The sequence below is a fragment of the Acartia tonsa genome, chromosome 6 (genome assembly GCF_053477335.1).
Source record: "Acartia tonsa isolate MP-2025a chromosome 6, ASM5347733v1, whole genome shotgun sequence".
NCBI lineage: Eukaryota > Metazoa > Arthropoda > Copepoda > Calanoida > Acartiidae > Acartia > Acartia tonsa.
Window position 1 is genome coordinate 51,350,289 of NC_137265.1, and position 14,229 is coordinate 51,364,517.

Sequence of the window (14,229 nt, forward strand, 5' to 3'; positions counted from 1 at the left end):
GCCTGGTTAATTAAACATGCAGGCAGCCATCGTAGACAACTTTGAACTAACAGAAAATCACCTAAAGTTAAAACAAAAGTTATATGGATTTTATTGCAGGATCCTTTGCTTTAAGTTAAAACAAATCTAATACATTAAATCAAATATTGAACTATTTTTGTAAATGTAAAGAAGAAATTTTATTTTAGTTATTTAATGCATTGTATTATAGACAGCTTTCCACGGATATTAAAAAGAAAAGTTAAAAGCCCTGATGAGCCGAATGTCCGGGTTGACAAAACTGGTATTAATTTTATGAGTTTCATTTTATTATTTGTTAAAAATTGTCAAAAAACGATACTATAAATGATTTTTCAGTATAGCTGAGGACTGGTTCTAATCTAATGGAAATTAATCGGTTTCGAAGCAATACTGGAAAATCCTTAGAACGGAAAAATTGTATAACTAGAATGTATAAAAACACAATCATGTTTAAGTATTTAAAAATTCCTTTAACACAAGATGCCTTATAAAGACATAAATAACATTGTACCTAATATTACTATGAATCAACATTAAAAAAAGTCATGTTAAGACTTACAAACCAACGCATAGAATGTAAAGCTTCGCTTTTAAAAAATAAAAATAAATAAATTACCATTATTATTAAAATTATTGAAATTTGTGGTATAACTATGACTTCCAAAGTTTATTAATTCAAAATCAACAACTATTCTATTCACTGATAATTCACGTAGTGACAGAGGTTTTAATTGTTTAGGCATTTTTAATCAAAATTTATGTATTTTTTGATTATTACTTCCTAAAAATATTGCCTATATTTCTGCTTTTTACGCAGCATTTGTCAAGAAACTGTTAGATATTTTAGGATATTGAAATTTTTAGCATAGTTGTTGTGTTTACATACAAAAACAGCTGATTTTGGCCTATTAGAGGCTGACCGATGCGGCTAGTAAGAGGGGGGGAGAGAGAGAAAGTATAGGGAGAGTTAGGTCAGGAGGAATAAGGACTAAGAGTGAGGCTGACCGACGCAGCTAGCAAGGGGGGGGGGGGGCAGGGTAAATAAGATAGTTAGAGAGAAAGGAGGGGAAAAAGGCCAAGGGGATATAAGGATGAGGATAATGTTTAAGGGAAAGAGCGTTTTAGGATAATTACATTATATTTAAGTTGTTTTAAAACTACTTTAAAACAACTTAATTATAATTCATATAGATTTTAAATGTTATTTAGTGAAAAAAGTCTTTCTATTTACGAAATTATTATTCACCTAATCATTTAGTGTAAAATTTAGATGATGATTCATATGACAATATGGCCCGGTTTAAAATCGTAATGTCTGAAGAACTAAAACTGAAAAGTACTTCTCTTTTGAATAATTTGAATTTTATTAAATCTGACATTGCTTGAAAAGTTTACTTTAATATTTGTTGAAAACAGTAATTCGCTTATTAATGCTGTCGTCCATGTTCATATATAATTCATGTGAAAATTTATTTTTTAAAAATACTAAAATAAAAGGATTGGGGGTAACTCCTTAACCGCCCTAGATGCTAGGGACGAAGCCACAAGTTTCATAATAATAAATGAAAATAGTAAAACAATAGATCAACATATTTTTCATAATTTTAAACATTAAACATCTGTTAAAAGCCAGGGATCTAAAGGGATAAGACAATGGCCGATATATTGATTACATCTCCAATGATGATATAGAATATTACCCCTTTTGTAAAATACAATTAGTGGTTAAAACGCTTGGAAACTCAACTTAATGAAAAACCAATCATAAGTCCCCAAAGATGTTAAGCCAACAAACAAGAAAACATTATCATAAAACTTTGGGGACTAGTGTAAATAACAGCGCCATGTCCCCTCCCTCCATGGTAATTAGCACAATACTTTTTAAATTGTATTTAAAACTTTAGTTTTGTTTATTTTTTTGTTAAAATGCAACAACATTTTTTAATATTAGTTATATTATGGATGATTATTTCTACAACTATTATTACTTATTATATTGAATCTCTGCATGCTTATGATTTCTCTATTAAAAATACCCAGGAAAATTTATCTTTAATAGTTATTTATCGCATCGTATTATAATCAGATTTCCGCGGATATTAAAGTAGAAAATTGTGAGAACAAAAGCAGTTTTGCTAGCCCAAAGAATAGACGGACGGACGGACGCACCTACCATAATTGTAGAAAAGCTTCGCTTTAAAACATTTAACTATAATACAAAGTAGAATGATGTATGTCCGTCCATCCGTCTGAAGCTTAAGATCTCGGTAACCACTGAACCGATTGGATTCTACTCTTCAGGGTATATACCTATTGGTCCTATGATTGTTTTAAGCTATTTTCCTGGGTGGTGGGTCACCAACAACTCCCCCAAAAACAAAAAATCCCTCACCATTTTGTTTTTAGGCCATTATTTTTTAATAAATGGCAGCACCAGAAATACTTATTTTTTAAAAAAAAATTATTTCTTGGGGCAAAGCCCCTGGAGGCAAGAGGCGAAGCCGCTAGTTTTATTTATAAAGTTTCAATATAATTAAAGATAAAAATTATTTCTAGTCAGAAAATATAAATATAATCTATATGGTTGGTGGAAACTTAAAATCATCACAAACAAATCAAACAAATGATCAAGAAATAAAAAATCTACCAAATATTTCATTTCAAGGAACAAAAAGAATTTCAGAATAGTTTTATTCCATCGTATTATAGACAGCTTCCCGCAGATGTCAAATTGAAAAATTCAAAACCCTTCGGCCCTACGGGTCTAACAAAACATGTTTTTATCTTATGATTTTTATTTTAATATTCGTGGAAAATTGTCTGTGATACCATACGATACATGATTATTCAGTATGGCTGAGAACTGGTTCTAAACCAGTGGATATTAATCGGTTTCGAAGCCATTCTACATATTTTAATAGGATATATTAATTGTTACAATTATCAGATAAGTTCGAAGCAAAATAGTTTTTCTCTGGATAGATTATATAAAACTATGAGTAGGATGTCTTTCTTTTTGTCTGTATGTAACAAAAGATCTCACTAACCTATAGAAAGATTTTGTTCTCATTAACAGAAAAGCTTCTTATATACTTTTGTATGTTTTTTTTTGTGGGTGGAAAGGGAAGTTGTAGGCGAAGTTGACCCCCAAAATAAAGTATTTAGTTCTCCCTCTATTTCTATTGTAGCAAAGTTACTCTATACTTTACATTGTAGGTCCGTCCTTATTACTATAGGGGAAATGTGATTTTGTCAGCTGTTATTCAAGAAAAATGACTATTTTTTGTGAAGATTCCAAATACCAAATACACGCTACAAAATTATGAATATTAAAAAATGTTAAAGTAAGCGAGAAAAGTTTCATGCTGAAAGGTTTTTGCGATTATTGATTTTAACAAATGCTCTTTAAATCTCCTTGTCCGTATACTACCCATCCAAAAATTCCTCCTTCTCTTAAAGTTCCCATAGTGAGCTCATAAGATTTTATATTTAAATATATGTAGTAAAATATATATTTAACACTGTATTTTTTTGTCCTATATTTTTACACATTTTATGAATATTTGAATAAAGTTTTGAAATTCTTTACAAAATTGTTTTTTAGAGAATTTAACAGAAAATTATCTCCTGCAAAAACGGAAATTGAAAATAACAAGGTTTAAAAATTAAAATAATTATTTACAATTTTAGAATATCTTCTTTTTGTATATGTCGCGTAAGGAAGGTAAGACGTAAGGGGAGAAAGTCATTCAAAAATCAGCATGTGACGTCATAAATGAGGGATTATCCATTCCATCTCTTTTTTAGGGGTTTTATTTCCCACTTCTCCTCTTATCTCCCTTATTTTTATGACGTCACATGCTGATTTTTTGAGTGACTAACGGCTGCGCCTTTAGCGTCTATATTTGAGGGGATATTAGGAAGGCTGAAAAAGTGCCTAAAATCACACCAAGAATAATCTATAAAAATCAGATAGCCTAAAACCATCTTAGGACCTATAAGAAGCTTCGTTGTAAATGAGAACCATATCGGTTCAGCGGTAAGTGAGTTCCTTCGCTACAAACATAAAAATCTTGCTACTTTATATAATAAGAAATGGACCTAACTTAATTTGTGCACCTTTGGATTGATTTTTAATTTTTCAAAACTGAAGTAACGAAAACAAATTCACCAGAGACTATTTGCAAAATAAATGTTCTGAAACAGCTTCAGACATTGTCAGGAATGGGTTTATTAATTATAAAATTAATTATAGAGTAGCTGCTCTAAAAAAATAGACTAAGAGGTAAATGGTTCGACTGTTAGACCTAAACATTTTTTTAGATTAGTGCTAATAACGGTAAAAAGTTCCTGTCAATTATCTCCAAAAATCTTTGAAGAAAGCACATGCAAATTAAGTATTTTGACGCTTTTATGTGCGCTGCATGATAACTTTGCCTTATTGATTAATGACTCTTCCTGTTTATTTATATGCCTACTTATGTTAGTTACATTTTTCTACAGACATACTATATAGTTTCATCCTATAAAGTTCATCAATTTTTGTAGATAATCGATGTCAAAATCATTTTACCAAAAAAATGTTGTTTTTACAACTTGTAGTCAAACGCTATGTAAAGGTCAAAGTGTTTTAAATTAACGCAAAATTAATTCATCTCATTTATATATAAAAAAAATAATTACCTTCTGTTTTTTATGGATCATTTAATTAAATTAAAAATAAACCAAATTTTAAGAAAGTTAAATGAAAGAAATATAACACAGGTAACTAAGAATATTTTTAGACTACTTAAAATAAGCGAAGCTTTTCTATTAATAGATTTGTTCCTTCCGTAACGGATAATTCTTATCGTTAATTGTCCTTTCGTTTTCAAACTTGGCATCGTGATTCCTGTAGTAGTAAGGTACGATCTAGAAAGCGTAACAACTCTGTAATCGTTTATGGATGTTGTCATTCTTGGTTTTAACCTTCCTTGCTTGTTGTAACCTGAAGGGGTCTAACCCAAAATGAGTAATATACCGGCGGTAATCAGAACCTTTCTCGACCTAAACGAATGTAAAAGTAAAAGAAATATTACTCAATTATATTAAAGTGGGGGAGGGGTGTTGAAATTGAAAGTTCACAAAGTCTTTGGATGGGTTTAGGCTATTTTTTTCTGTTTTCACTACAATTTAAAATAAAGAACACCTATATACTAGGGGGGAAGAAATATCTAAAAAGATTTTTATTGAAATGTATATTATTAAATTTTGAATTATGTTCTGATGAATATGATAAAATAAACATCGAAAATACAGAAGAATTCGTTTTTAAACGATCCCCATTTAAGCGTTTTGACTTCCCCCTTCCCATCTTAAATGCCCTAGAGGCTTCTCGTGAAGTAGACGCTAGTAATAAAAAAGAAGTAATAGTATAAAATATTTATTTATAGATGTAGAATATTGAATTCTGAATTATGTTCTGCTGAATATAATAAAATAAACCTAGAAGCTACAGAACAATCTGTTTTTAAACGCTCCCCATTTAAGCGTTTTGACATCCACCCTCCCATCTTAAATGACCCTAGAGGCTTCTCGGGACGTAGACGCTAGTAATAAAGAAAGAAGTAATAGTATAATGTTTATTTAGAGATGTACAATATTGAATCCTGAATTATGTTCTGCTGAATATGATAAAATAAACCTAGAATCTACAGAAGAATCTGTTTTTAAACGGGCACAGGTGAAATATAACATTTTGGAGTGCAATTGTGTGTTCAATAAGATCTCTGAATAGTCAGTGTTTAAATGTTGTATGTATTTCATTTATAACCAGCCGCTATGCTCCTAGAGGCAATTGGGGATGCAGCTTATAGTAACTAATAAAGAGTGACGTCATACAATACAAATGTCTATTGATAGGCCAGTATTCATTTTACTATTGGTCAATTGCAATGAATACTGGCCTATCATTGGTCATTTGTATTGTAAGACGTCATTTTTATTATGCACTATAAGCTTCTTAGCACTTGAGGAAAGGGGGGGGGGGGGTTGACATTTTTTTAGACATTAAAAGTTATAATACAATTTTGCAGGGAAAATTTCTCTGTTGGTTGAGGTAACCTTTCCCAAAAATAGATAAGATCTTTATAAAACGCTTCACTGTAAAGGAGAACCATATCAGTCCAGCGGTTAGCGAGATCTTAAAGTACAGACTCCAAAAGACAGATAGACAACCAGTTACTTTTTTATATAAGAATTTTTTTTCAGAATTGCAAGGAGTTAACAATTGGCAATTTTACAGCAAGTCAAATAGAATTAGAAAATCCTATAGCATTCTCAATTCAAACATACAGGTTTTATATGAAACTTAATCATTCAAACAAGGACATCAAAGATTTTTTATTTGGGTGGGTGGGGGGATTGAAAATTAAAACCCCAAAGTTAAATTTTTGTTTGGGGGGGGGGGTAATCTTTATATCATATAGGCGAGGACATCCAAGCTTTTTTATTTTAGCCTATCACATTAGTCTAGCTGTTATATCAATTTTCAGTGAACAATGTTGATAACATTCATAAAAACGAAGCTGAAAAAAATAAGGCAACAGGATAAATAGAATTATGTCAAAAGCAAGGAAGACAGCAACCATAAAAGCAAAGCACTTTAATCAAATCAAATAGAATTATCTCTTTTAAAACACACACTGGGCGGACATGCTCAAAAGTATAAAAGCTTCGCTTTTAAAATTTTAGACTAGCCTTATTTTCATTTGTACAGAACATAACTTATGCCTTTTAGAATTCAATAAAAACAGGGAGGGAGGGAACATTGGTCTGTAAAATACACTGGTACCCAAGGTTTTATAACCCCGATATCTTATCTTTGGCTCAAAAACTTATTGATTCGAACTTTTTAATCAATAATTTTAATCTACAGAAGGGATAATTTTGTTTATCATCATTGGGAATTATAACAATTTATCGTCCACTAGCGGCTACGCCCCTAGAGGCCTCTAGTGGCACTTTAGATGTTTTTATTTGTTAAAGTCTCTACCTTACTTCTTTATATTACGATAATTCTCTTTATGTTAAGTTGAAGTCTCCCATATATTTTAATAATTTTCGATTTTTTTTGTCATTTCTCTTGGGAGGGTGGTTGTACCCTCCCCCAAAATAGTTAAAAACCTTCCCGGGACATATGAGAATTTACCCTGTTAAGGAGAACCCGATCGGTTCAGCGGTTAGCGAGATCCTTCGGTACAGACACACAAACAAACAGACAAACATCCTGTTACTTTAGTATAAGGATTGTCTTATCCCTTATGACCCATGTACAAAACCAACCAAACACACACACATTCATACACATACACACACACACAAACACACACACACATACACAAACACACACACACATACACACACACATACACAAACACATACATACACACACACACACAGAATAAAATGTATTTTGGTAAAGTTTATGAAATTTAAAATATGATACAGCCTTTTAGCACAATATTTGGTACTGTCCATTTTGTGTATATGGCCCACATAAAATGTAATATAAGAATTTTTTTTATTTCAATATTTTTAGACAAATTTTTAGTAAGGTTGTTGACATTCATAAAAGCAAAGATAATCAAATAAAAATGCACAATTTTTAAGTAAATGCTAGTATATAAAATAGTAAGCTTTTTATTCATAGTGAAGGATCTCACTTAATGCTAAACTAAATACTAAAGATCCAGGAAAGGTTTTTAACTACGTTGAAAGGGCCAAGATGGTTCTATCCTAATATCAATATTTAAAGCAAAAACCCAAATGTTCAAGCCATTAATGAGATCTTAAACTGCAGACAGCAAAATATAAATAAAATTACTCTGATAGACCTGATCCAAAATTTATTACAAGTATGTTACAACAAGGGTGTATATAGAACTTTAATATTGCTGGGCGTGAAATGCCAAAAAAAATTGTCAGTATTCCATTATAAGCATTATTTTTCAATCTAACAACAAAAAGACCTTTTTAATATAGGCTTTACAATTGTCAATTGTTAATTCTAGGCAGGTTTTAAGCTATTTTGAATTAAAACCTACACACAATGTTACTTTGTCCAAAGAAATTAAGTTGATTTTTGTTGCTGTTAACCAAGAATATGAATTTATTATAAAGATTCCGCTAGATGATAACTGGTTCTTAGCCATACTGAAAAATCATGTACAGCATCGTATTTTAGACAATTCTCCACAAATATAAAAATATAAATCATTGAATTGATAACAGTTTTATTAGGTCGGGCCTTCGGGCCCAGCCTGTTGTCTAGATTCTGAGGAATTAACATCCCAATATTGCAGACAACCAACTCCTTGATTGCATGACCTTTGTCTTGGAGACATAAATGGTAAAGATTTTTGGCCAATACACTTCCCCACTCAAGCTACTAAACAGAACCTGGCATTTTCATGTCTCTAGTTATGACGGGGCTTGGGCTGAGATTGGAACCAAGACTATTTTCCCAGAGAGAGAGAGAGGGGACAATGGGCTGTCTATTACGCTAGTCCCCAAACTCCTGTAACAACTTTGGGGACTTTAGTGAATTTTGATTGATTGGTTCTTGATGTTGACTGTTCAAACGTTTCAACTACTAATCTCAATCTACAGAAAGGGTAATTTTGTGTATCATCATTAAGGGATGTATATCAATTTACCGGCCATCGGCTTATCCCTTTAGATCCCTGCTATTTTCGCCTATGATAGAATACATAGATATACATTATAGATTTCAGGAATCTAAAGGGATAAGATAATGGTTAATAAATTGATGTACATCCCCAAAGAAGATACATAAAATTATCCTTTTTGTAGATTACTATAAGTGGTTAAAACGTTTGAATACTCAACTTAATGAACCAACCAATCAATATTCACAAAAAGCCCCCAACGGTGATAAGTTAACGAATAAGAAAATATTATTATAAAACTTTGGGGACCAGTGTAATTACCAACCCAATGTCCCCTCCCTCCCTGGCAGAACTTATAGATTTTGGGGTAAACTTTGCAAACTTTAAAACAAATCTTCTCAGAACAAACAATAATAATAATATTTCCTAAATGAGTTTTGCTGGAAATTCAATTAAAACAATTTAGATTACTTTTAATTTGTAATTTTAAAAGGAAATAAAGTTTTAATTAAACAAATATGTAAATCAAATCTGAGATATTTTTAGGTCTTTATAAAAGAAGAGAAGCTAAAAAAAGACAAATGATATTAATCCTTTTAAAAAGTAACAGGATATGGGGTGGGGGGATATTGCGGTGTTTATGTTATCGTTCAATAAAAGTAAGATGTTTGTTTGTCTTTTATTTTTGCTATGGATCTTACTAACCACTGAACCGTTATTGTTCTTCTTTCATAACTCATACCCCCTCCTAGCAAATTTATCTCTAGAACATTCTAGTATATCAGTTTTTCCCCTTGAAAGTTAAAAGCCGATAAGAAATTTAGTAACTTACATTTTCTCCTTTCTGCTTGACGAAAGGACAACTACAGGGTCATTTAAGAGAAATGATTTAAAAAAAAACTTAATTATGCATAGAAAATAAAACAATTTTGTTAAATGCTTTATATTTGGAAAACCCATTATGAGACATTTATGTTTTAAATATTTAAAAATGATTATTTTAACAAATTATGCCCTAAAAACCGGTTTTTCTAAAGGCCTTATTTTTGAAGATTTATCGATTTAAAGGTTGATAAAAATGCTCACCTTTTTAAAATTGAAATTGCGCGGCTTGTGTTAATAGTAGAAAAAGGATATGTATATCATTAGAATCGTCTAAGCTCTAGTTTTGTAATATATAAAAAAACATTCCTGTGCTACGTATAGTATTGGAGCTACATGGTAAAATGTTCCAAATATTTAAAATTTTTCAACCTTTTTCTTACATTTTTAAATGTAACGCCCAAACTACAAATAGGACTAAAACGATACTCATATTTTCAAAAACTAGAGCTTATGACAATTCTAACAGCATGCATAACATTTATCTACTATTAACACAAGCCGCGCAATTTGAATTTTAAAAATATGCGTACTTTTTGCACAACCTTTAAATCCATAAATCTTCGAAAAAAAGGCCTTTGGAAAAACCGGATTTTTAGGCCATAATTTTTTGAGATAGTTATTTTCAAATATTTGAAACATAAATGTCTTATAGGTTTTCCAAATATATAAACCATTTTATATAATTGTTTTATTTTCTATGCATAATTAAGTTTAAAAAAAAATCTTTTCTCTCTCTTGAATGACCCTGTACAATGTGTTGAGAAGTGGGTTTATTAAAGTTTATTGAAAATACAAACATAAAAATGAGCTAGAGTGTTGGGTCGTGCTCCTAACAATCATATGGACGGTAAAGCATCACCCCAATCTTATCCAAATCATAATATGTGGTGAAAAAGTTCCATCACCTTCAGAAACTAAGATTTTATTTTTAAAGATATCAGTAATTAATAATCGGTTATATTTACTTTAGACTTTGTTTAATAGTAACAGTCTTTTTCTAGTTTAAATTCCTCAAAAATTTATAAATTATTATTACAACAATTCATCAAATAAAACTTTAAAGGTATGAAGAAAAGAATACATAACATTTGTAATTAGTTTTAGACGGTATATTTATTTAATGTTAAAAAATAGACATCTAGCGACAAATTAGTCAACTATATATTAAACAAAACAAAATGCGTAATTTATTTATGTCTATGATAAAAAGAAGATGCAATAGTTCCATAGTTAAGATAAAGGACTTTAAATTCTTTGGCTGATACCCTCCCCCCATAATAGCAACAAACCGTCCTAGGACCTATGAGAATTATTATTATAGATTAATTAATTATTAATTAATTAATTAATTATTATTATTAATTATTAATTAAGGAGGGGGCACTTGAGGAGGGGAGAGTCGAATTTGATAACTTAATGTATTATTTTTGAATTTAAAAAAGTGTTATTTAATTTTCACACAGAGGAAACTATAACTTAGTATGAAGATTAAATAATGAAGAAGATGAAGCTATTAAACCAGGCTTATTATCGCATTGTACTATAGACAGTCTTCCGCAGACATTAAAATGTAAAACTGTAATGTTAATCACAGTTTTGATGGTTCCAAGTGGTGTATGGCCCAGGCCAACAAATCTTCTATTAATTTTATTATTTATTTTTTTGTGTCATGAAAAATTGTCTATAATACGATACAATACATGATTTATTAGTATGGCTCAGACCCGGCTCTAATCCAGCGGACATTGATCGGTTAAGCATCCATACAGGGAAAAAATGTTCTAATTAAAAAAAGTGTATTTTCTGTACTCTCACCCAACCCAACTTCTTAATCAAATGGGCTTAGTTCAAAACAAGCATGACAACTTCCATAAGAAGCGAAGCAATAAAAATTATATAGAGAAATACAAAATCTTTATGAAAAAATAGTATTTATGTATATTACTGAAGTATAAACTACAAACTGATAGACCATCTAAATTATATAATAGATACTATATAAGTGCAGGGAATCTTTACAAAAAAATTAAGATGTATATCTCAAGTTGCAGCTGAGAATATCACATCATCCTCATAGCGTTACGGACGGAGAGACAAACCGATGAACCAAGTTAATTATATCATCATCATCGCCATTTATCTCTTCTTTCCAGAGCATAGGCCACGCACAATGGTTCTCCATTTATCTTTGAATTGGGCCTCAGTAGAGGCTTCACTGAAAGATGAAAAATTCTTCTTTCTCAGTTCCTCAAGGAATTCCCTCCTCCAGGTTGTTTTTGGTCTGCCTGGTTTCCTTTTTCCTGTGAAGGGGTCCCAAGTTAAGGCTTGATTGGTTAAATCATCATGCCCTTTCCTTAGAGTGTGCCCCAACCATCTCCATTTTCTCTGTTTTATTGTCAGTTTGATGTCTGACATATCACTGCGCTCTAAAAGCTCAGCATTTGTGATCTTGTTTGGCCAAAAGATCTTGTGGATTCTCCTAAGATATTTGTTTACATATGTCTGTAGCTTGGAGACAACTGCTGTGTTTAGGAACCAAGTTTCGGCCCCATACAGCAAAACAGAGAGAACATTTGACTTGAAAAGTCTTAACTTGGTCTTTATGGAGATGTTGTTGGAATTCCAAATTTTGTTCAAGCTGGCAAAGGCTGTTCTAGATTTGTTAATTCTAGCTTTAACGTCTGTCAAAGTGCCTCCAGCTTCATCAATTTTACTTCCAAGATACTCAAAGCAGTTAACATCCTCAAGAATTTGGTTTCCAATAGTTATTGGTTCTTGGGAGTTTGCATTTAATCTGAGTATTTTAGTTTTTGGAACATTTATTTCAAGTCCAACTTTCTTGGAAGTTTCAGCTATCTTGTTAGTTCTTCTTTGCATTTGACTTCTATTGCTTGTTAACAAAGCAATATCATCAGCAAAGTCCAGATCTCCCAAATATTTGGTATTGCCAAATAACTGCCAGCGAATGCCATCATTGCTTTCACAGTTCTTCATGATCCAGTCAATGGCAAGGAGGAAAAGGAAGGGAGAGAGAAGGCATCCTTGTCTGACACCTGTTACAATCTCAAAAAAGGTTGATAGTTTACCTTTATACATAACATTTCCACCTCCTTTATGATAGATAGCTTTAATGATATTGATTATCTTTTCTGGAATGCCATAGTGTCGGCAAATTTTCCAGAGAGATTTCCTGTCTAAAGAATCAAATGCTTTTTTGTAGTCAATAAAGTTTACAAAAAGCTCAGAGTTCCATTCCTTGGATTGCTCTATGATGATTCTTAGAGAGGTTATCTGATCAATAGTGGAACGGTTTGGTCTAAATCCAGCCTGATTAGGTCTTAGCTTTCCATTAACCTTCTTCTTTATTCTATTAAGAAGAATCTTACTAAGGATACGGCCAGGTACTGATAGAAGCATTATCCCTCTGTAGTTTCCACATTGGGTCAAGTCTCCTTTTTTGGCCAGTATTGAGATATGTCCATTTTTCCAGTCCTCTGGGCATAACTCATCATTCCATATCTTAGTGATCAAAGGTAGGAATGCCTCAGCAGATGTGTCTAGGTCTGCTTTCATGACCTCAGCTGGGATGTTATCAGGTCCAGCGGCCTTGTTATTTTTTAAACTTTTAATGGCCTCTTTGATTTCCAATAGATTTGGCGCTCGACAGTCAATGTCAAGTGCATCTGAGGGTGGAATCTCAGTTTCTTCCTCTGGAACTGGAAGATTCAGCAGTTCAGTGAAATGCTCTGCCCATCTATTTAGAATATCCTCATCAGTTTTAAGGAGTGAACCATCCTTGTCCCTGATGTGTGATCCTGATTTGTGTACTTTACCTGCAATGCTCTTAGTAATCTCATAGACATCTTTCATTCTATTTTGATTAGCAGCATTTTCTGCTTGCAAGGCAAGGTTTTCCAAGTGTTCTTTTTTGTCAATTCTGACACTTTTTTGGATTTCCCTGCTGAGCCTCTTATACAGGTCTTTATCTTCTGGAGAGTTTCTAGAGAGTGTCTTTTGTCTTACCTCTCTTCTTTGATCCATGAGATCAATGGATCTTTGAGTGATCCACGGCTTTTGGTTAGCCTTTTTGAAACCTAATTTTTCTTGGCTAGTATCATTGTAAACTTTTTTGATACCTTGCAAAATATCTTCCACTCCATCTTTCTCTTGAAGAGTCAGCAACTCAAATCTATTCTTTAGAGTGAGCATAAACTCTTGTAACTTTTCAGAGTTTTGGAGGGTTGTTAAATTATATTTCTTCCTGGGGTTAGGCTTTGTGTCCTGCTTTTTAAATCTAAGCCGAACTTTAGAATATAGAAGATAATGGTCTGAATTAACATCAGGTCCTCTTTCAACCCTGACATCAAGGAGAGAACCTTTAAAGCGTCTAGATATACATATGTGGTCTATCTGGTTAAAGGTTCTTTGATCTGGTGATCTCCAGGTGGCAGTATGAATCTTTTTGTGTTTAAAGATGGTTCCACCAATGACAAGTTTGTTTTCAGTACAAAAACTTACAAGTCTATCACCATTGTCATTTTCCTTGCCATTACTTAAGCCTAGGCCATATCTGCCCATGACTTCTTCTAAATTCTCATTATTACACTTGAGCATTGAAATCTCCTAGGAGCATGGTCAGATCCTTTTCTTTATG

The 14,229-nt window shown here is 32.0% G+C and overlaps 1 protein-coding gene across 1 annotated transcript in view; it reads left to right on the forward strand.

The window, feature by feature from the left end:
• Positions 1-5,654: 5,654 nt before the first annotated feature.
• LOC145323417 (beta-1,3-galactosyl-O-glycosyl-glycoprotein beta-1,6-N-acetylglucosaminyltransferase 4-like) overlaps positions 5,655-14,229 on the forward strand; it is a 35,514-nt gene continuing 26,939 nt past the window's right edge. Inside the window, exons 1-2 of the mRNA XM_080165832.1 lie at positions 5,655-5,743; positions 6,271-6,356. The gene's annotated coding sequence lies outside the window, so the exon portion shown is untranslated. The remainder of the gene's footprint in view (positions 5,744-6,270; positions 6,357-14,229) is intronic.